Source organism: Amblyraja radiata, chromosome 4 (genome assembly GCF_010909765.2).
Source record: "Amblyraja radiata isolate CabotCenter1 chromosome 4, sAmbRad1.1.pri, whole genome shotgun sequence".
Taxonomy (NCBI): Eukaryota; Metazoa; Chordata; class Chondrichthyes; order Rajiformes; family Rajidae; genus Amblyraja; species Amblyraja radiata.
Genome location: NC_045959.1, coordinates 33,009,682 through 33,031,356, shown reverse-complemented (window position 1 = coordinate 33,031,356; position 21,675 = coordinate 33,009,682). Strand labels below are relative to the sequence as shown.

Below are 21,675 nucleotides of genomic sequence, written 5' to 3'. Positions count from 1 at the left end.
CTCTCTCTCACTCTCTCTCTGTCTTACCTGTTGATTTGATGGTAATAATCTTTGCAGCTCGAAAGATGGTGGAGCTTTGGTGAGAGCCATGAACCGTCTGAGTTTTTTTTGCAGAGTGAGATTTTAGAGAGAGAGAGAGAGAGAGAGAGGAGGGAGGGGGGGGGGGTAGCAGACAGAGAGAGAGGGAGAGAAAGAGAGAAAGGCGCGGACTGTGCCGGCTGTTCAAACGCGCTGCCCGTGTCCGTCTGCAGAGGGAGGTTGTGTCTGTTTAGTATGTCGGGGGGAGAGAAAGGGGGGCTCTAGGCTGAGTCCGGCCTTTATCACAAATGTTATCGCTTGTCAGGACCCCGACTTCAGGCATTACGTCATTTTCAAGACACCATTCAGCGCTAATACAAACAGCGGACATGCCTTTGCTATCGCGCCGCCCCAAAACACATACACACCAGCAATCGTCTGCCTCCATCGCCATCGGGCCTCTTCTCTCTCTCTCTCTCCCCCTCCCTCCCCCCTTACACTGAAAGCAGCCTTCTCGGGAAATACTTGTTTGTTTTTTTTTGCCTGTTGGGGAGGGGGTGGTGGTTGGTGTGTGCGTGGGGTGGGGGGTGATCTTTATTCCTCCCTCCTCACTCACTCCCTCTCTTGGGCAAGGGGGCGCCACACTTCACTCGGCCGCCTGCAAGGACCTCTCTCGCAGTGCAGCGAGGCAGAGGCGGCCGGTGCTGCTGCTGCTGCTGCTGCTGCTGCGAGTGAGCTGTTGGCGGGTTATCTGTGTGGAAATCACGTCTGAACAGTTGCTCATGGGGAAGATCTTGCCAACAAGAAAAGGAACATTGTTCTCAACTTAAGCGTTTATCTTTTTTCCTCCCCTCTCTCCCTCTTAACGCTGAGCTGATTATAACTCTTTTGTAATTCGGTGTAAAGGCAGCTTTCAGGGTGGAGAAATCTCCACTGCATGAATTTTAATTGGGGAAACCCGGTGGCTCTATATCTGCGCCTGGATGATTTGGTATAAATTGGAGCCCGTTTAGTACAACTTTCGATTAGGTAACTTAACTGCCCTTTTGGCTATTTAACCATTCGAGGCTTCATCTGTCGGAAGCACAGTTTCGTGTGTTGGTTCTCTCTCCCTCCCCTCGATCAAAAGTAGAGTTGATCTTATCAGAGTCTGTGATATCCCAGTATCTCCTTGGAGTCCAGGCTGACGCGAATGTAGAGGTCCCGGTTTACTGCCCTGCCATCCGAGCGAGGCTGCTCACTCAAGCCTCGCTGCATACTTGCAGTGGCGAGACAGACTGTGTCTTTACCCCAGTCTGTGTCCGTGTGTACTATGGTGTCTGGAACGCAACCTCTCCGCTTCTGATGTCACGCAGAGTGTACCACCACTTCCAATCTCCAACTTGAGTACCCATTACAAAGTATGACTCAACTATATTTTAACGTACTGATTTTTAAACAATATGTTGCTCTCATTGCCCTGTCAAAGTAAGCATTACATTTTATTTCCAAAAGAGTTATAGTGAAATAATCTTCAACCTGGTAGTTGAAGTTATGTAACAAGAAGTAGCATTTTTTTTTGTCTAGAAGATCAGTAGCTCCTGTTGGACTGTGGCGTGTTCTTCTTTCCCCGGCAGGATGTTAATCCTCCTCCTCGGGAAGACGCTGTCACCTGTGAATCCTGTAGGTGTTTGGAGCCAATATGCACACGCGGATACCAGCGACGCCCAGACTTGACACGGCCGCGCACTGATTTGTTTCCAACGCTTCCCCGTAACTCATTTCGATTTTTAAAGGGGCCCAATTTCACTTTATCAGCGAAAAACTTTTTTTGCTTTGTTTCTCTTCACTTGTGTAGTAATTTTGGCGCTTAGATCATTCTCCGAGTGTGTGTCTCTCTCTCTCTCTCTCCCTCTCTCTCTCATTGTCTTTCTGTTAATTATCTGCAGGCAAATTCAGGCTTGTACAAAATGGGAAGCAAATCCGAGCTGACTGCGGTTAAACAACTCCATACAAACACATGTGACAGACAAACGTGCTGAATCATCTATTTTAAATATATACGCCCTTTATAAAGAATATTTTTAGACAGAATATTTTTTTTAAATGATCATGTGTGGAAACAACCTTATTGTCACATCAGAAGTCTGATTGAACAGATCAAAGTGCTGAACGTCTGATTCAGCAAAATATTTGCATCTTCTTTCAGTGCAAGTTTGTCATTTCGATGCTTATGTGGTCAGGTGGAATTTATGATATGATTTCCAATGTTTTCTTGCAATAAAACACGTGAGATGGTTTGATTTTACAGTTAGGGAGGCAAGGGGTTAAACTTATGGACTGCTTACTCCCCAAAGTTAAATGATTTTCACACAATATGAACATGAAACCATAAGAAAATGCAAGCAGGATTAGGCCACACTGCCCCTTAAGCCTGCCCCGCCATCCAACATGCTGATGACTTAGCTATCCAGGGTCTCTCAGATGGTCTGGTAATTGTAGCTGGGATAGAACCTGTTTGCTCATTTTTTAGATTAAAAGTGATTTTTTTAGAAGATGCTTTATTGCATCTGACAAGCAGTGAAAAGATGTTATGGATTGCTATAAATCAAAAATGAAAGACCACATCTTGGAATTATATACCAGCTTTAACAAGATTAACTATCCAAAAGCACATCACAGAAGCTTTTATTTTCTGGCAAAAACAGACATCAATTTATAAAAGAGGCTATTAGGACAGGTAGCCTGAAATACATTAAAAATTATATTATAGGAGAAAATGGGGCTGAAGGTGAAGATTTAGGAGTGAATCCCTCGCCTTAAGATCAACAAGGTTAATGGAAGTTGGGGATGCACAGGAAGCCATGGTTGGAATAATGTTCCTGAAAGTTTGTGGAGTCAGAGAAAGTTATAGAAACAGTATGAGGCAAGGCCTTAGTGAAATTCAGACACTTGCTCTCAGTCCACCATTCAGAGTGAGAATTTTAGAATGGTGGACAGAGAGCAAGCACATTTTTGGCAGATGAAATGAACTTGACATTAGCATAGTTGGCAGAAATTTGGGCAAGCTCAAATTTACATTGGGAAGGTGACGGGACGTGTTGGAATAGCCAAGGCTGGAGATAACAAACGCACGGACAACAAATAATCCTCCGTCATTTTCGCCACCTCCAACGTGATACCACCACTCGCCACATCTTCCCATCTCCTCCCCTGTTTGCTTTTCGCAAAGACCGCTCCCTCCGTAACTCCCTGGTCAATTTGTCCCTTCCCACCCGTACCACCCCTCCCCGGGCACTTTCCCTTGCAACCGCAAGAAATGCTACACTTGTTGATTTACCTCCCCCCTTGACTCCATTCAAGGACCCAACGCAGTCATTCCAGGTGCGACAGACGTTCACCTGCACCTCCTCCAACCTCATCTATTGCATCCGCTGCACTAGATGTCAGCTGATCTACATCGGTGAGACCAAGCGTAGGCTTGGCGATCGCTTCGCCGAACACCTTTGCTCAGTCCGCAATAACCAACCTGATCTCCTGGTAGCTCAGCACTTCAACTCCCCCTCCCATTCCGAATTTGACCTTTCTGTCCTGGGCCTCCTCCATGGCCAGAGTGAGGAGCAGCACCTCATATTTCGCTTGGGCAGTTTATACCCCTGCGGCATGAACATTGACTTCTCCAATTTCAGGTAGCCCTCACTGTCTCCTCCCCTTCCCAGCTCTCCCTCAGCCCTCTGGCTCCTCCTCTTCCTTTCTTCTCCCCCCCCCCCCCCATTTCATCTGACAGAGGGAGAGGGAGATACATACATACGGAAGTGTAAGGTGTGAAGACAGGACAAAGGGGATGGAGATCAAGGAAAAAGTGGAATAGGTCATTGTTGGCTGGGAGAAGGTAACAACAAAGCCAACAGAGATAAAATGTAGTCGGAGACAGTCAGATTGGTGCGAGAACTGGGAAGGGGTGGGATGGAGAGAGAGGGAAAGCAAGGGTTATTTGAAGTTAGAGAAGTCAATGTAAGCTGCACAAGCAAAATATGAGGTTAAATGGAGATGCTTTGAGAATGTGGGAAAGATTTAAATGAGCTCCAGGTAGATTTAACAAATGCTCCTTGGCTCGAATAAACCCTCTAAGCAGTTGTAAACCAGGTTTGACATTTCACTGGATAAAACAGAAAATAATTACGTAATGGCCAAATTAGGTTTATGTTTCTGCAGTAAGGTGCGTTAAGAGGTGTTTTTTTTTTCTCAGTTTGCATGTGGGCTGGTTTCTTGAAAAATGCAAGTCAGACCAAGTTAAATTTGTGAGGTAGAAAAAGTGTGGGATGGAATTATGTAACACATTATTATCTCTTTTAAGGGGTGGGAGATTGCAACCTTCACATGGTCCGCCCTGTTTCAACAAATGCAATCAACCTGGTGTGCACAATCAAATAAGATCAAATAGAATAAGTTGTCCTACAACTTTAGACTGTGCACGCCATACGCAAGAAGAAGATCTCTTTTAAAAGTTTGCTAAGACAAGGAATTTGTTTTAGCTCTGAACATTGACTCATTCTACTTTTAGAAGTTTTCATTTAAAAAACAGTTTTGTTGCAAGTTCCACTGATGTGTTAGTGCATATTACTGAAATTACATAGTGTGCAACATATTCAGCATTCACCATATTGTCTGAAACATATGACCTTGTCGTTTTCACCTTCTGATGTTAGAGCGTGTACTGGAATTAACCTGTAATTTCTGTCCTCCTCCAACATGCATCTATTGTTTGTAATTACAAGTTTCCCTTCACTAGTGTACTCAAGTCATTATAATACAACACCAGTCATTCAAACAACTATAAATATATAAAATGATAGATTGGTGTGGATACATTGTCAAGGTGTGGTTTTGCGTGCCACAAGAAGCGATATACTTAATCCATGTTTTAATCTCAAATACGCTGATCTCAGCCTGAGGTGCTGCAACTGGCCTTAGTGTCTCCAAGCTAGGGCGGGAGAAAAATTCATCAAGGTTACTGCCCTAATGATTAATCACAATACAATGACTCCTTATGAAACTGGATAAGAATTTAAGATATAAAATAAGGCAGAGGCCTTTCAGTCTCTTGTGCCAATCTTTTCTATTCAATAAGATCCTGTCTGATATTTTAAAACCATGCGGTGGAAAGGATGGCACTTACCTGCACTTATTTCATACCCTTTTTACTTCCTTAATATCCAAAAGTCTACCCACCTCTTTCTTGAATCTATTCAACATTTGGGCCTCTTGCCTTGAGAACTCAAAGGATCATTATATGTATTTTCATCTCTGTCCTGAATAGCCTGGCTAGGGCAAAACTCTGATTATTAATAACCCATTATCTGTTATTTGCATTTTATCAGTTTATTTATTCATGTGTGTATATATTTATATTAAGGTATATGGACACACTGATCTGTTTTGTAGTAAATGCCTACTATGTTCTGTGTGCTGAAGCAAAGCAAGAATTTCATTGTTTTATCAGGGATACGTGACAATAAACTCACTTGAACTTGAACCTTATTTTCAAACTGTAATCTCTGGTCTGGACACTTTATCCAGGGAAACATTGTCACAACATCTAACCTGTGAAGTCCTGTTAGAATTTTCAGTAAGATCACCTCTCAATCTCCTAAACTCAAAATGGTATAGGCCCGGGGGTACACACAATTGCTGGGGAAACTCAGCGGGTGCAGCAGCATCTATGGAGCGAAGGGTATAGGCCCTGTCTGCTGAATCCTTCCTCTTATGGCAAATACCCATACAATCAGTTGAAAGTTGCACTTCCCCATTGCAAGTCCATCTTTGCGTAAGGAAGGAGATCGGATCGGCATACAATGGTTGAGGAGCAGCCTCAATATAGCAGAAGGTGATCATTGTGAGTGTTAGGTAATGATGGGGTCAGGATCAACAGTGATGCTTCCAAGATGGAATAGCTCACCGATGATCATGGTATATCTACCATCACCCATAGAATTCTACTCCAGCGAATGCCCCCATCTTTAGCAAAGTAAAGGAGAGTGTACTCTAAAATAGTTGCTCATTTGGAGGTAGAAGTTCAATTACTCCATTAGAACCACGGTTAGTTACATATAGACACACCAAAAAAAAGTCCCTTGCTGGTGTATGGAGTGAAAAATAACTCTGACATAGTATACGGAAATGAACTGATACCAATGGTAACGGCAAAAGGCAAACTGCCTGAGCCTGTTCTTTCATGGTCTATACGTGACCAACTGGGTCAATTACAAAGTGCTGGAGAAACGCAGCAGGTCAGGCAGCATCTGTGGGGAGAAATGGACAGGCAATGTTTTGGGTCGGGATCCTTCTTCAGACTAAAGAAGGTCCTGACCTGAAAAGCAGTCCGTCCATTTCTCCCCACAGATGCTACCTGATCTGCTGCGTTTCTCCAGCACTTTGTAATTGACCCAGTTGGTCATATACAGACCATGAAAGAACAGGCTCAGGCAGTTTGCTTTGTGTATTTTTTGCTGAAGATTCCAACATCTGCAGTCTCCCGTGTCTCCTGTAAGCAACCAAACGTGTCCAGAGATCACTGGCTGGTACCATATTTGCAAATCAGTGGCAAGCATGTACACAAACGGGAATTTGTAACTTTAAATCCACTCATAAATTTTATCCAAACGTCTCTCCCAGATGCGATAAATGTTTGTTTCAAAACGCTAATATAACACATTCATTTGTAGGATGTACAAAGTTGAATAAATTTTGGAGCGATATATTTGATATATTTACAAAGCTCTTCAAGTCAAGAATAGAACCCAAAATGGAATGGATTATATTTGGAATAATAGGAGAAGATACCAATTTAAATAAAGACCAAAATGTTTTTTTTAATTATGGGTTAATAATTGGAAAGAAATTGATACTTAAATTTTGGAAAAATACAACCATACCAACTGTTAAAATGTGGATTAGGAATATGATGGACATAGCACGCCTTGAAGAAATGAGACTCCGACTAATAGATAAATATGACCAATTCTTAAGGAGTTGGTCTCCTTTCATCGACCTTTTGGAATCATGTGATGCAGCGGTACCATAAGGATTGCTGATTTCAGTTCATGACGTGGATAGATTTACATCTCCGAATATAGATTTGAAAATTTCTCTTTTAAGGGGCCTTCTCTTCTATTTCTACTTTCCACTTTTTCTTTTTTCTTTTCTTTTTTTCATTTTTATATACACACTTCACGTTTTTCTATACTCCACCATCTATTTTTCCACTTTTTCCCCTTTCTATTGTTTTCTTTTTCTTGTCTTGCTTACTTCCTTCTCATAACATAAAACTAGAGGTTGTACATAGAATGGATTACGGTATGACATAGTTGGCACCTAAAATTAGGTGCCACTGTATTGTTTTGTACTGTATTAACTTCTAATAAAGTAAACAAAAACAAAAAACAAAAACAAAAAATCCACTCATTTGTAATATGCCCCCGAAGGTTTCTGCTACTTTTGTATTATTTGGGCCATTTTTTTCCAATTTTACACACTATACATTTTACTGAGTACAACCAAAAGGTAACATAGGTTACACCGAACCAAACAAAGCCTTTGATCCTTCCAATCAATGCAGACATTTATACTACATTTTAGCCTCTTCCCATCATTTCTCAACCAAACCCATGCGTAACTCTCTATTTTCCTCTCACTCTTATGCCTGACCATCCTCCCCTTAAATTATCTATACTATTCCCTTTAATAGCCCTTTCATGAGGAATGTTAAAGTTAATAGCTAATCTAGAGTAATGCGCAGCGCAGTAGCGCAGTAGCGCACAGCGGCACAGGTGCAGCACAGTGCCGCAGCTGGTAGAGGTGTTGCCTCACAGTGCCAGAGACCCGGGCTCGATCCTGACCTTGGGTGCTGTACGTGTGGAGTTTGCATGTTCTTTTTTCATTGATCGATTGATACTTTATTACCACACGTGACATGTCACAGTGAAATTCTTTGTTCTGCATGCCATGTACAAAGAGTGCAAAGAGTTGCCACATATATAGGATGCCGACAGAGTTACGAAGTGTTCAATGTAGTCCCAATGGTCCCCTTTTGTTCTCTTGGCAGCGCGTCCTTGTCTGACCTCCAGCACCCACTGCAAGCTCGTCTGGCCTCTGGCACTCTCACCACGGGCCTGTCCGACTTGCGGCCTTCACGCGGGTCCACCCTCGGCCACCTGCCGCGAGGTCCTCTCTTGGGCAGTGCTCACCGGGAGCTTCCGATGGCCCTCCTCCCCCTCTGACGACCTTCCTCGCACATCGACGACATTCCACGCTCTCGGCGGTTGCTCGCTGCGGGTCCCTCCTCGCTCTCGCGGCATGGGTCCCTTTCGACATCCGTGGCAGGCAAGCTAGACCTACTGGGCAGGTGCAATGTCCCCGATAGGTGACCCAGGAGGTGGGCTACTCGGGGGCCTGGACTTAAACACGTGGGTTTTCTCTGGGCGCTCAGGTTTCCACGCACATTCCAAAAACATACAGGCTTGTACGTTAATTGGCCTCTGTAAAATGGCCCCTGGTGTGTGAGAACTTAATGCGAAAGTGGGAAAACATGGAACTAATGTGGAAGGGTGATCAATGGTTGGCGTGGATTCCTTGAGATGAAAGGCCTGTTTCCATGATGTATCTTACTATCAGCCAATTCTTACAAAACTCAATGGTATGAATATTGATTTCTCCAATCTTAGGTTACCTTTAACAACCTCCCTCCCCCTCCCCAACCAACCCACCCTACGCCCACCCATCAAGACTCACATCTATATCTCCCCTTCACCTCTGCCTACATTCCTTCCTCTGGTTTCACAATTCACAACTCTTCAGTCCTTTTGTCTTACACCATTTTTATCTCTGGCCTTCGTCCAACCGTCTTACTATCCCCACCCCCCCCCCCCCCCCCCACACCCAGCTCTGCCATGCTTCCTTCCTCTATTCTCGACCAGCTTTCATCCCCCTCCCAGCTAATGATTTACCTGAAGAAGGACCCCAACTACAAACCGTCACTTCGTTTAGTTTCTTAGCATAGTTTAGTTTATTCTTGTTACGTGTACCGTGATGCTGTGAAAAGCTTTTTTGTTGCATGTTATCCAGTCAACGAGAAGACTCTGCATGGTTGCAATCAAGCCATGCACAGTGTGACCGTTATATTAAGGATATATTATTTAATGCAAGATAAATTCCAATTAAGTCCAATTATACTGTAGATAGTTCAAAGGTCTCCAATGAGGTAAATGGAAGGTCGGGACTGCATGCAAGCTAGCTAGGATGGTTCAGTTGCTTGAAAACAACTGTAAAGAAACTGTCCTGAATCTGTAGATTGTGTTTTCAGACTTCTGCACCTCTTGCCCGATGGGAGAAGGGAAAAGAGGAAGTGTCCAGGGTGAGACTGATCCATGATTACATTGGTGGCCTTGGCGAGGCTGCGTGGAGTGTGGATGGAGTCCATGGAAGGAAGGTTAGTTTGCGTGATGGCTTAAGGGGCTGTCCCACTGCGGCGACCTAATTCGCGAGTTTAGAAGAGTTTAGGAGAGTTTGAAAAAATGTCACGTTGAAGACCTCCTTCGACTATGTAGAGGACCTCCTTCGACCTCCTTCGACTATGTTGAAGACTAGCTATGACTAGCTTCGACTAACTTCGGGAAAATTGGACACCGAATAGTGGAGAGTGAAGACGACCTCCTTTGACCTCCCTTCGACTATGTTGAAAACTATCTACGACTACCTTCGACTACCTTTGATTACCGACTACCATCGATTACCTACGAATAACATGCCGACCTTCTACGACCTACTTCGACTAGACCTACGAGTAAAAAAAGTATTGATTTTTTCCATGGCAACCTTTGATTACTCGCGGGCATTTTTCAACATTTTGAAAAATACGCCGCGACCTAGCTGAGTCCTCGAGTACGCGGTGACTACTCTCGAGCATGAAGGAGAGTTACAAAGACCTCCTAGGACCTCGTGTCGACCATGCTGCGAGTATGAGTTGAGGGCAAACTCGCCAGAACTCGCGGATTAGGTCGCCCGTGGGACAGCCCCTTTAGGCTACGTTCACAACTCTCTGCAGTTTCTTGAGGTCTTGAATGGAGCTGTTCCCAAATTACGTTGTAGTGCATCCCGATAAGATGCTTTCTATGGTGCATTTACAGTAGTTGCTGAGGGTTATTGGGGACCTGCCGTATTTCCTCAGCCATTTGAGAATGTAGAGGTGTTTGTGTACTTTCTTAGCCATTGCTTCGATGTGGCTGGTCCAGGTAAAATTGCTGGTAATATTTACTCCTAAGACCTTGAAGCTTTCAACAATCTCTACTTAGGGTCTATCAATGTACATGGGGGTTTGTGTACTGCTTCCCTTCCTGAAATCAATCACAATTTCCTTTGCTTTGTTGACATTGAGGGAGAAGTTAGGCACAAAAAGCTGGAGTAACTCAACGGGTCAGGCAACATCTCTGGAGAAAAGGGATAGGTGACGTTTCGGGTCAAGACCCTTCTTCAGATCCGAAAAGTCACCTATTCCTTTTCCTCAGAGATGTTGCCTGACCCGATGAGTTACTCCAGCTTTTTGTGTCTATCTTTGGGATAAACCACCTCTGCAGTTCCTCTCTACACATTCAGGAAGAGGTTGTTGTTTTGGCACCGATTTTGAAGGTTCTCAATCTTTTTCCTGTACTCCTGTATCATCATTATTTGTTATCCTGCCCATTACATTGGTGTCATCTGCGAACCTGTAAATTGAATTGGACTGGGATTTGTCTGCACCGTCATGAGTGTATAGGGAGCAGAGTAGGGGGCTGAGAATGCATCCTTGTGGGGCACCAGTGTTGGGAATTATCATAGAGGATGATTTGTCACACATCCTCACTGATTGTGGTCCATTGATCAGGAAGTCGAGGATCCAGTTGCAGAGGCGAGTGCTGGCTCTAATTTCCACGAGTTTGGAGATGAGCTTGATTGAGATAACAATATTGAAAGCAGAGCTGTTGTCTATGAATAGGAGTCTGACATATGTGTCTTTCACATCCAGGTGTTCCATCCATGAGCGTAAGGCTAAGGAGATGGTATCTGCTGTGGACCCATTGTGGCAGTAGGTGCAGTGCAGTGTGTTGCATTGGAGCAAGGTAACGGTAGACTGGATTAAATGTGTGCCATAACCAACCTCTTGATGTACTTCATGATGGTGGATGCCAAGACCACTGATTGGTAGTCATTAAGGCATAAGATCCTGCTTTTCTTTGCCACTGGGATGATAGTGGTATTCGTGTAGCAGGTTGATACCTCGGAACACAGTAGAGAGAGATTAAAGATGTCTTCTGTGAACACTCCCACTAGTTTGTCCATCCGAAGAATGCAGCCAGGGACTCCGACGCAGCCAGATGCTTTGCGTGGGTTCACCCTCAGGGTTCACCTTCTGCAAAAGAGACCCTGGGAAAAGGCGCACTTGAGTCTGATGGGACGGATGCCATTTTCTCGTTGGTCTTCAGCTCAAAGCGAGGATAGAATCCATTACACATCATGGGTTGTTGCGCTATCACCAGCGATGTTGCCTGACCACTTTGCAGCCACTTGTATTATTCAAGCCTTGCCACAGTCAGCGGGTGTCCGTGTGATTGTACTGGGACTCAAGCTGGTCCTGGTATTGCCTCTTGGCATTCCTGATGGCTTTGTGAAGATGGCAGCAAGTTTTCTTGTACCGCTCGCTCGGATTATTTAACTTGTACGTAGCAGTCTTGGCCTTCACCTGGAAATAGACATCACCGTTCATCCATGGTTTCTGGTGGAGGAACACTTAATTGTCTTCTTCGCCATGTGCTGCTGTTTGCACTGGCTGATGGAGTTATTCAAGGTGGTGGCTTACTGACTAAGGTCGGCCACAGATTTCCTGAATATCGACCAGTCCACTGACTCAAAGGCGTAGGATGTCATCTGTTTCTGTCGACCAGCACTAAACATCTTTCTGTACCAGATCGTCTCGCTTCAGTTTTTGTTTGTGGGCAGGAAATGAAAGCACAACTAGTTGGTCAGATTTCCCGAAACGTAGCCTTGAAATGGGGTAGTGGGCTTTTTATGTGGATGTGTAGCAGTACGTCGAGGGTGTTCTGATCTCTGGTGGGGCAAAAGACATGCTGATAAGTATTTTGGTAGTACACTCTTGAGGTTGGCTTGATGGAAGTCCCCGGCTACAATGACCAGGGCTTTGGGATGTTTTTTCTTAAAGCGGAGTTTACTGTTCATTCAGAGCAAGTTTGACATCAACATGGGTTGGGATGCAGATTGCTGTCAGGATAGCTGTGGTGAATTCTCGTGGCAGGTAGTAGGTTCGGCACTTCACAGTCAAATATTCCAGGTTCGGGAAGCATGAACTCGCCAGGATCACCACGATTGTGCACCACAAGGTATTGATTAGGAAGCAGACACCGCCATATCTAACCCCTGACTTACCTATGTTCTCCAGCGATGCTGCCTGACCCGCTGAGTTACTCCTGCACTTTGTGTCTTTATTTTTGTAATCCAGTATATTCAGTTCCTTGTTTCTACAATTCTACTTTTTAGTTAACAAAATTTCTTCTGGATTCCCAATAGAATTTCCTAGTGATTATCATAGACTGACGCATTTCATTCATTGTTCTTTATCTCTCCACATCACCGTCTATATCTCTCATTTCCTTTATCCCTAACATGTCTGAAGAAGGATCTCGACCCGAAACGTCACCCATTCTTTCTCCCCCGAGATGCTGCCTGTCCCGCTGAGTTACTCCAGCGTTTTGTGTCTCTAGTTATGTCCTTTCTCACAAGTGGATACATGCTCTCTGCATCCATGCCATAATTTGAAACAGCTCTCTAAGCTTGGCCCTCAGCCTTCTTTTATCCCAAGGATGGAGATCTGGCCTATGGCCTCACAATTCTGGAGCATCCTTATCAACCAACTCTGCCCCCTCTGTGGGAGGATGCTATGAGGATGCAGGGTGACTTGGACAGGTTGGGTGAGTGGGCAGATGCAGTTCAATGTGGATAAATGTGAGGTTATTCACTTTGGTGGCAAGAACAGGAAGGCAGATTATTATCTGAATGGTCTCCACATTTGAGGGAATGCAGCGTAGGATCACAAGGTTAATTCCCGGAATGGCGGGACTGTCATATGTTGATAGAATGGAACAATTGGACTTGTATACACTGGAATTTAGAAAGATGAGAGGGGATCTTATTGAAACATGTAAGATTATTAATGGATTGGACAAGCTAGAGGCAGGAAACATCTTCCCGATGTTGGGGGAGTCCAGAACCAGGGGCCACAGTTTAAGAATAAGGGGTAGGCCATTTAGAACGGAGATGAGGAAAAACGTTTTCATCCAGAGAGTTGTGAATCTGTGGAATTCTCTGCCTCAGAAGGCAGTGGAGGCCAATTATCTGGATGCTTTCAAGAGAGAGTTAGATACTCTTAAAGATAACGGAATCAAGGGATATGGGGAGAAGGCAGGAATGGGGTACTGATTGTGGATGATCAGCCATGATCTCAGTGAATGGCGGTGCTGGCTCAAAGGGCCGAATGGCCTACTCCTGCACCTATTGTCTATTGTCTAAAATGTGCTATTTGTATTGAACATCATTTGCCCATCCTGGAAGAATAGAATGTCTTCCGTAAGATGAAGGCCTTGGAAAAATGTATATACTCACATCAGCTGTGTTGCCACATTAAGGTTCTCTTATTTCCTCAAAATATTTTAAACGGTTCAATCGAGATTAACAAAATCATTATGATTTCATACAAGAGAGAAGGAACCCTATTATGGATATTAATGAAGAAAAACGTCTCTAGAAATCTGAAACGTAATTTGTTTCAAGACATACAGTAGATTTAGCTTGTATTTCCTAAAACTTTCTTAGAAAGGCTGCATGATGCTCTTCAGCTATTGGAGAGCACAAATCTGGCAGATTATCCTCTGGCAGTATCTATATTAGAGAGTTTCAAACTCACAATAAAAGTTATTTAGTTTGCAGGATTTTCAATAATAAAGGCCTTCTCAATAGCAACGAGTTCATTCATGTCACTGCAAGCTAAAAATACTGATGGTTATATGTTACATTGTTGAACATAGTATCCTTGCATATTCACCAATAGATGCAATAGCATGTCAATTTCAACGGCCACTTGCTGTTAACGTAGCAGCTTTATTCTTAAGCGACAATGATGTTTGATTACTGCAGGGATGTTACATGGAAACAGCTTTTTATTTAGCTATACTGTTTCTATCCTGCTAGTCTATTTCCAAAATAGGTTTTAAATAGTTTTGTAGTTCCTGATCAAATGCACGGCATAACCAAATTAACCCATATTATACAAATATCACAATAATGGCTTATTAATTGCTTGCGATATAGCCAATGCATTTTATGGAAATAGAGTGATACAGCGTGGAAATAGGCCCTTTGGCCCAGCTTGCCCACACTGCCCAACATGTCCCAGCTACACTATTCCCATTTGGTCTATATCCCTCCAAACCTGTCCTTTCCATGTACCTGTCCGACTGTTTCTTAAAGGTTGGGTTAGTCCTAGCCACAACTACCTCCTGGCAGCTTGCTCCATACACCCACCACCCTCAGATTCCCATTAAATCCTTTCCCCTTCACCTTAAACCTATGTCCTCTGATCTGCAATTCCCCTACTCTGGGCAAGAGAATCTGTGCATCTACCCGATCTATTCCTCTTGATTTTGCACACCTCCATAAGATCACCCCTCATCCTCCTGCACTCCATGACTCTATAACATTTGAGAAAGCAGGTGGAGCCTCAGCCTTATCTGAAGGAAGTACAGTGCACCCTCAGGACTGAAACAATATGTGGATAATGCAACACGAGAAGGTGTGGCGCCTTCATGCCCACGATGGTTTTGCATACAGTCTGTCACCGCTGGCGACTCGCTAGCAGCCTCACGAGAAGGTCCAGCCACAAGAGCTCAATAACAACAAGGTCAGATACACCAATTGTCCTTCTCTGCACACGGGTTATGATTGGTGAGAATGTTGGTACAAGGGGCTTCTAGAATAAACGTGACACAAGGTATCTGGCTCAGCTAAGTGTCATTTGTTCTTTGCTTTCTGTCGTGGGATTCAGTAGATCCTACAAAGTTAACAATATTGGACCTTGTGTTGAGAAATGAGCCTGACCAGGTGACTGTTTAAGAAGGAACTGCAGATGCTGGAACAATCAAAGGTAGACAATAATGCTGGAGACACTCAACGTGTGAGGCAGCATCTATGGAGCGAAGGAATGGCTGACGAGACCCTTCGCTCCATACATGCTGCCTCACCCGCTGAGTTTCTCCAACATTTTTGTCTACCTTCTGACCAGGTGACTGGTGTTTCAGTGGAAGAGCATTTTGGAGATAATGATCACAACTCCAGTTTGAAGATTGTTTTAAATGGGGGTAAATCTGGACCTTGTAGGAAGTTACTAAATTGGGATAAGATAAATGATAAATTTAGCAAGCAGGAGCTTGGAACATTGGAAGCTGTTGTTATTGGGTAAGTCCACATCTGACATGTGGAAAACATTTAGAGGTGAATTCATCAAAGTTCAGCATCAATCAATCAATCAATCAATCAATCAATCAATCAATCAATCAATCAATCAATCAATCAATCAATCAATCAATCAATCAATCAATCAATCAATCTTTATCGTCATCTTGCAAAGTAACAATTGTACAGTGCAAAATGAGAAGACGTTTCCCAGGGAATACCGGAGCATCGCACATAAAACGTAAACATTTCACACATAATAACAGTAAAAACAATCCAGTCCCTGATGAAACAGTATAAATAATTAAAAGCAGGTAAAACAGCAACATTAAAATACAGTAAAAACTGTCATTAAAATGCCCAGGGCAGCTGATTTGAGTGGCCAGTGCCAGAGTTATTAAATTGTCAGTGCAAAGCAGCAGAATCAGGTGGAGTGACTGTTTAGCAGCCTCACAGCCTGTGGCAGGAAGCTGTTTAGCAGTCTGGTAGTCCGGGCTTTGATGCTACGGTATCTCTTGCCTGATGGCAGGAGATCCAGGTGTGTGTGGAGGGGGTGCAGTTTGTCCTTAGCTATTCTCAGAGCTTTTTTCAGACAGCGGCTCTGGAACAGTTCTTGTATCGAGGGTAGGGAGACGCCAATGATCCTTTCTGCTCCCCTCACTACCCTCTGCAGAGCCTTCCTGTCTGAGCAGTTACAGTTGGAGTACCACGTATTTATGCAGTATGTGAGTACAAACTCCACCGTGCCCCTGTAAAAAGTCCTGAGGATGTTGGTGGAGAGTGAGGCCTGTTTGAGTTTCCTCAGGTAGTGCAATCGCTGATGGGCCCATTTGACAATCCCAGTGTTGTTCCTGGACCAGGTGGGACTGTCTGTAATTTGCACTCTGAGGAACTTTATGCTCTCCACTCTCTCCACCGTGGTGCCACTGATGTTGAGGGGTGTGTGTTTTGGCTGCGCCCTCCTGAAGTCGACAATCATCTCCTTTGTTTTGTCGACGTTTAATGCTAAATTGTTGTTGCCGCACCAGTCCACTAGTTATTTCACTTCCTCCCTGTACATTGATTCATCATCTCCACTGATGAGTCCCACCACTGTTGTGTCATCTGCAAATGTTATGATCTTATTGTCCCTGAATCTGGCAGCACAGTCATGTGTGAGCAGTGTGAACAACAGCGGGCTGAGCACACAGCCTTGAGGGGAGCCGGTACTCAGCGTGATCGAGCCAAAACGGACTGACTGAGGTCTCTCTGTCAATATGTTCCAGTAAGGAGGATGGCAAAGCAAGGGAACTTTGGATGACCAAAGAGGTTGCAAATTTGTCAAAAGATAAGGAAGCACATGCAAGATTTAATGAGATGCAATCAGACAGGACATGTAAGGAACTTAAAGCAAGAAGGAAAGAACTGAAGCGAGCGATTAGAAGAGTCAAAGAGGCCATGAATTGGTTTAGGAGTATCAGATTAAAGAAAAAAAACAAGGCTTTTAATACCTACAGTAAAAACAAGAAGATAACCAGGAAGAAGGTAGGACTGCTTTAGGATAAAGATGGAATTTGTGCTTTGATTTGGAAGGTGTAAGTGAGGTATTAAATGAGTACTTTACATCAGTTTTCACCAAGGAGAAGACAGTGAGATCAGTGTGGATAATACTAATATGTCTTGGCAGTTTGCAATTATGAGGGCAGAGCTGTTGGGGCTCTTGAAGAGCATTGAGGTGGATAAATTGCCAGGGCCTGTTGGGATCTATCCCAGGTCATTGAGGGAGGCATGAGAGGGGATTGCAGGAGCCTTGACGAAGATCTTTGCATCTTCTCTAGCCACAGGTGAAGTACTGTGGAGTAACTAATGTTGTATCTTTGTTTGATCAGGGAAATAGAGAGAATCCAGGGAACTGAAGACTGGTGAGCCTCAGGGAATCTCTGAATGGAAGCATTTGGAGAGAATTCTTTAGGATAAGATTTTCTTCCATTTGGAAGAGATTGAGTTCAATAGGGACAGTTGGCATGCCTTTGTAGGTGGCAGGTCATGTTTTACTAACTTGATCAAGATTTTTGAGAAGGTGACAAATGTAATTGATAAAAATAGGGCTGAGAGTATTGTCTACATGGATTTTAATAAGCGATTTGATGAAGTCCCCCATGAAAGACTGATCCAGAAGATGATGATGCATGGGATTGATTGTATGGATTCAGAACCAGCTTACTGATAGAAGATAGAGGGTTGTGGTGGAAGGACGATATTCAGGTCGGACGTCTGGGACCAGTAGAGTTCTGCAAGGATCTGTGCGGGGATCTCTTGTTTAGGATACATATGAATGACTTGGACATAAGTGTAGGTGGGTTGCTCAGTAAGTTTGCAGTTGACACCAAGATTGCTGGGGTCACGGACAATGGGCAAGGCTCTCAAAGTATACCGAGGATATAGATTAGCTACAGAAATGAGCAGAGAAATCGCAGATGGAATTCAATCCAAGCAAATGACAGGGGTTCCACTTTGGGAGGTGGAATGTAAGGGAAAAATATACAACTAATGTCAAGACCCTTAACAGCATTGATATACAGAGGCATCTTGGGGTCAAAATCCATCTGCCCTTTAAAGTGGCAAGACCAGTAGATAGAGTGAAAAAGAAGGCATATGGTATGCTTGCCTGTATTGGTTGGAGCAATGAATATAATGGGGCTGTCCCACTTGGGCGACCTAATTGGCGAGCTTAGAAGAGTTTGAAAAAATGACATGTTGAAGACCTCTTTCGACTATGTAGAAACCTCCTTTCACTTCCTTGACTATGTTGAAGACAAGCTTCGACTAGCTACGACTCAGGATTTGGCTCATTTTAATTGGCTCATTGGAGTTTTCAGAACCAAGGAAAACCGACCGGTAATGTTAAATGCCCACTAAACTTTATTATAAGTCGTCTGGCTTCTTAAAGGTTTCTCCACTCCTTCTCTCCCCCACCCATTCTCCCCCCCCCCTTCTTCCCCCCCTTCTTCCCCCCCTTCTTCCCCCCCTTCTTCCCCCCTTCTTCCCCCCCTTCTTCCACCCCCTTCTCCCCCCTTCTCCCCCCTTCTCCCCCCTTCTCGCCCCATTCTCCCCCCCTTCTCTCCCCCTCTCTCCCCTTTCCCCCCCCCACTCAACACGCTCTCTAAAGGACTTACCGTAACTATGCAAGCCGTCTTTTACCTTCCTGTTCATCGCGGGTGTGAATTTCAGACAGAGCTCCCCGCTTTCCCTGGCCCCCCGCCTTTGTGATTTGTTTGTGTGTGCGTGTGTGTGCAGTCGGTCGATCCTGCTCGTGGTTTCAACGCTGACGGTCGATCCTGCTCGCGATTTCATCGTTGACGGGCGATCCAGCTCGAGGTTTTCCAGGCGAGTGCCCTCGAGCTTGAAGGTCGAAGACAGTCGCTGAAATGTCTCGTCAGTGGGACAGGCCCTTTATGAACTTAAGGATGAACTGAGACTTTCGACATGGATAAAGGAGCCAGTTTTTCAGTGGAAAGTTACTGAATGCTGGATCACAATAGTTAGCTCCTGTAACAAGTGTACGTGACTAACCTTGCTTCTATGCTGTAAAAAATGATATAAAAATTCTGCATGCTTTCAATCGTAAGAGCTGTCTTTTGCTTGACTGTTCTCCTGGTCTGACAAGTTATTGTGAATAAAATAGCCACAGTTTGATAGCTACATTCTCGAAGCAAAGGTGAACTGTGGGGAAAATCCTGAGATTCCCAGGTCTCCTCCTTCGAAGACCAAGACTGAGGTACCGGGACAAGCCCGAGACCAGCAGAGCCATTGTGGTGAGGGCTAACGCATCCTCCTTTGGAGGCTGCTCTGACCCATTACACTAGAGGCCAGTCCCAGCATCTTTGGTAAGAGCTGGGTCCCTTTAGCTGATATTGGATTGACCACTTGAACCTTATCTAGTCTACTTGTTATAAAACCCAGGCATTCCAGCCAGGAGGGTGAGGGGAGGAGAGACAGGCGGAGGGGTAGAGAGAGGGGGCGTAGAGAGGGGTGGGGTTGCGGGTAGAGGAGTGGGGGTGGGGGAGAGAGGGGGTGGGGGTAAAGGGGGGGGGGTCGGGAAGAGGGGGAAAAGAGAGGGAGAGGGGGAGGAGAGATGGTGGGAGAGAGGGGGAGAGGGATGGGAGTGGTGGGGAGATGAGAGAGGGGGGAGGAGAGAGGGTGGGGAGAAAGAGGGTGAGAGAGGGAGTGCTAGGTGTATTCAACTGTCGCAGGTTCGCGGAAGACAGTGGTGCTGGTGGTCTCGGTTTTTTGTCCTAGTCTCCTCGGTGGTTCGACTGGACTGCTGGGAAAAAGCCCCAGACAGCCAGCACTTATACTGAGGCTACAACTGAGATGTCAGTGCTGCCTCCTGCCCATGTACACAGAGGGATTGTGCCCGCACACTCACTCACACTCACTCACACACTCACTCACACATTCACACACTCACGCACTCACACACTCACACACTCACACACTCACACGCTTACTCACACACACACTCACACACACTCACTCACAAACTCACTCACTCACACACACTCACACACACTCCCTCACATACTCACATACACCCACTCACTCACTCACTCACACTCACTCACTCACTCACTCACACACTCACTCACAAACTCACTCACTCACACACACTCACACACACTCCCTCACATACTCACATACACCCACTCACTCACTCACTCACACTCACTCACTCACTCACTCACTCACTCAATCTAACTCACACACTCACACACACTTGCTCACACCAACTCACACACATTCACTCACACACTCACTCACTCACTCATGCTCACATTAACTTACACACATTCACTCACACACTTACACTCACACTCACTCACTCAAACACTCACTCACACTTGCTCACACTAACTCACACACATTCATCCATGCACTCACTCACTCACAAACACACTCACTCACATTCACTCACACTGACATTCTCACACACAGACACTCACTCACACACACTCACACACTCACACACTCACTCACACACTCACTCACACACTCACACACTCACTCACACACTCACATTCACTCACATATTCACACACACTCACTCACTCATACTCGCTCACACTAACTCACACCCACTCACTCACACACTCACAAACACACTCACTTACTCATACCCGCTCACACTCACACACACACAATCACTCACACACTCACACACTTACTCACACACACACACTCACATTCACTCACTCACACACACCCACACTCACATACTCTCACACACACTCACTGACACACACTCACTCACTCACTCACTCATTCTAACTCACACACACACACTCACTCATACTTGCACACAATTCAACACACGCATTCACTCACTCACTCACACTCACACACACTCACTCACTCATACTTGCTCACACTAACTCACACACATTCACCCAAGCACTCACTCACATTCACTCACTCACTCACATACTCTCTCACACACACCCACTCACTCAGACACTCACTCACACACACTCACTCACATTCACTCACACACTCACTCACTCACTCACTCACACATTCACTCACCCACACCCACTCATACTCACTCACACATTCACACGCACACACACTCACACACACACACTCACACACATTCACTCACATACACACACTGACTCACACACTCACTCACACACTCACACACTCACTCACACACTCACACACTCACATTCACTCACATATTCACACACACACACACACTCACATTCACTCACATACACACACCCACTCACACACACCCACTCACACACACTGACTCACTCACACTAACGCACTCACACTCACTCACACACACTCACACACTCACTCACACACTCACTCATACTTGCTCACACTAACTCACACACACTCACTCACACTCACACACTCACTCACACACTCACTCACTCACACACTCACTCACTCACTCACTCACTCACTCACACACTCACTCACTCACTCACTCATACTTGCTCACACACACTCACTCACATTCACTCACTCACTCACTCACACACACTCACTCACTCATACTTGCTCACACTAACTCGCAATCATTCAATAGACAATAGATGCAGAAATAGGCCATTCGGCCCTTCGAGCCAGCATCGC

General features: G+C 44.9%; 1 protein-coding gene across 2 annotated transcripts in view; it reads right to left on the bottom strand.

The window, feature by feature from the left end:
- Positions 1-526, bottom strand: part of trps1 (transcriptional repressor GATA binding 1) — a 259,067-nt gene extending 258,541 nt beyond the window's left edge. The window contains exon 1 of one of the 2 annotated variants that reach the window (XM_033019220.1): positions 447-526. The gene's annotated coding sequence lies outside the window, so the exon portion shown is untranslated. Of the gene's footprint in view, positions 1-27; positions 397-446 lie in introns of those variants that run through there. The other variant, XM_033019217.1, reaches the window with a different exon arrangement.
- Positions 527-21,675: the final 21,149 nt, after the last annotated feature.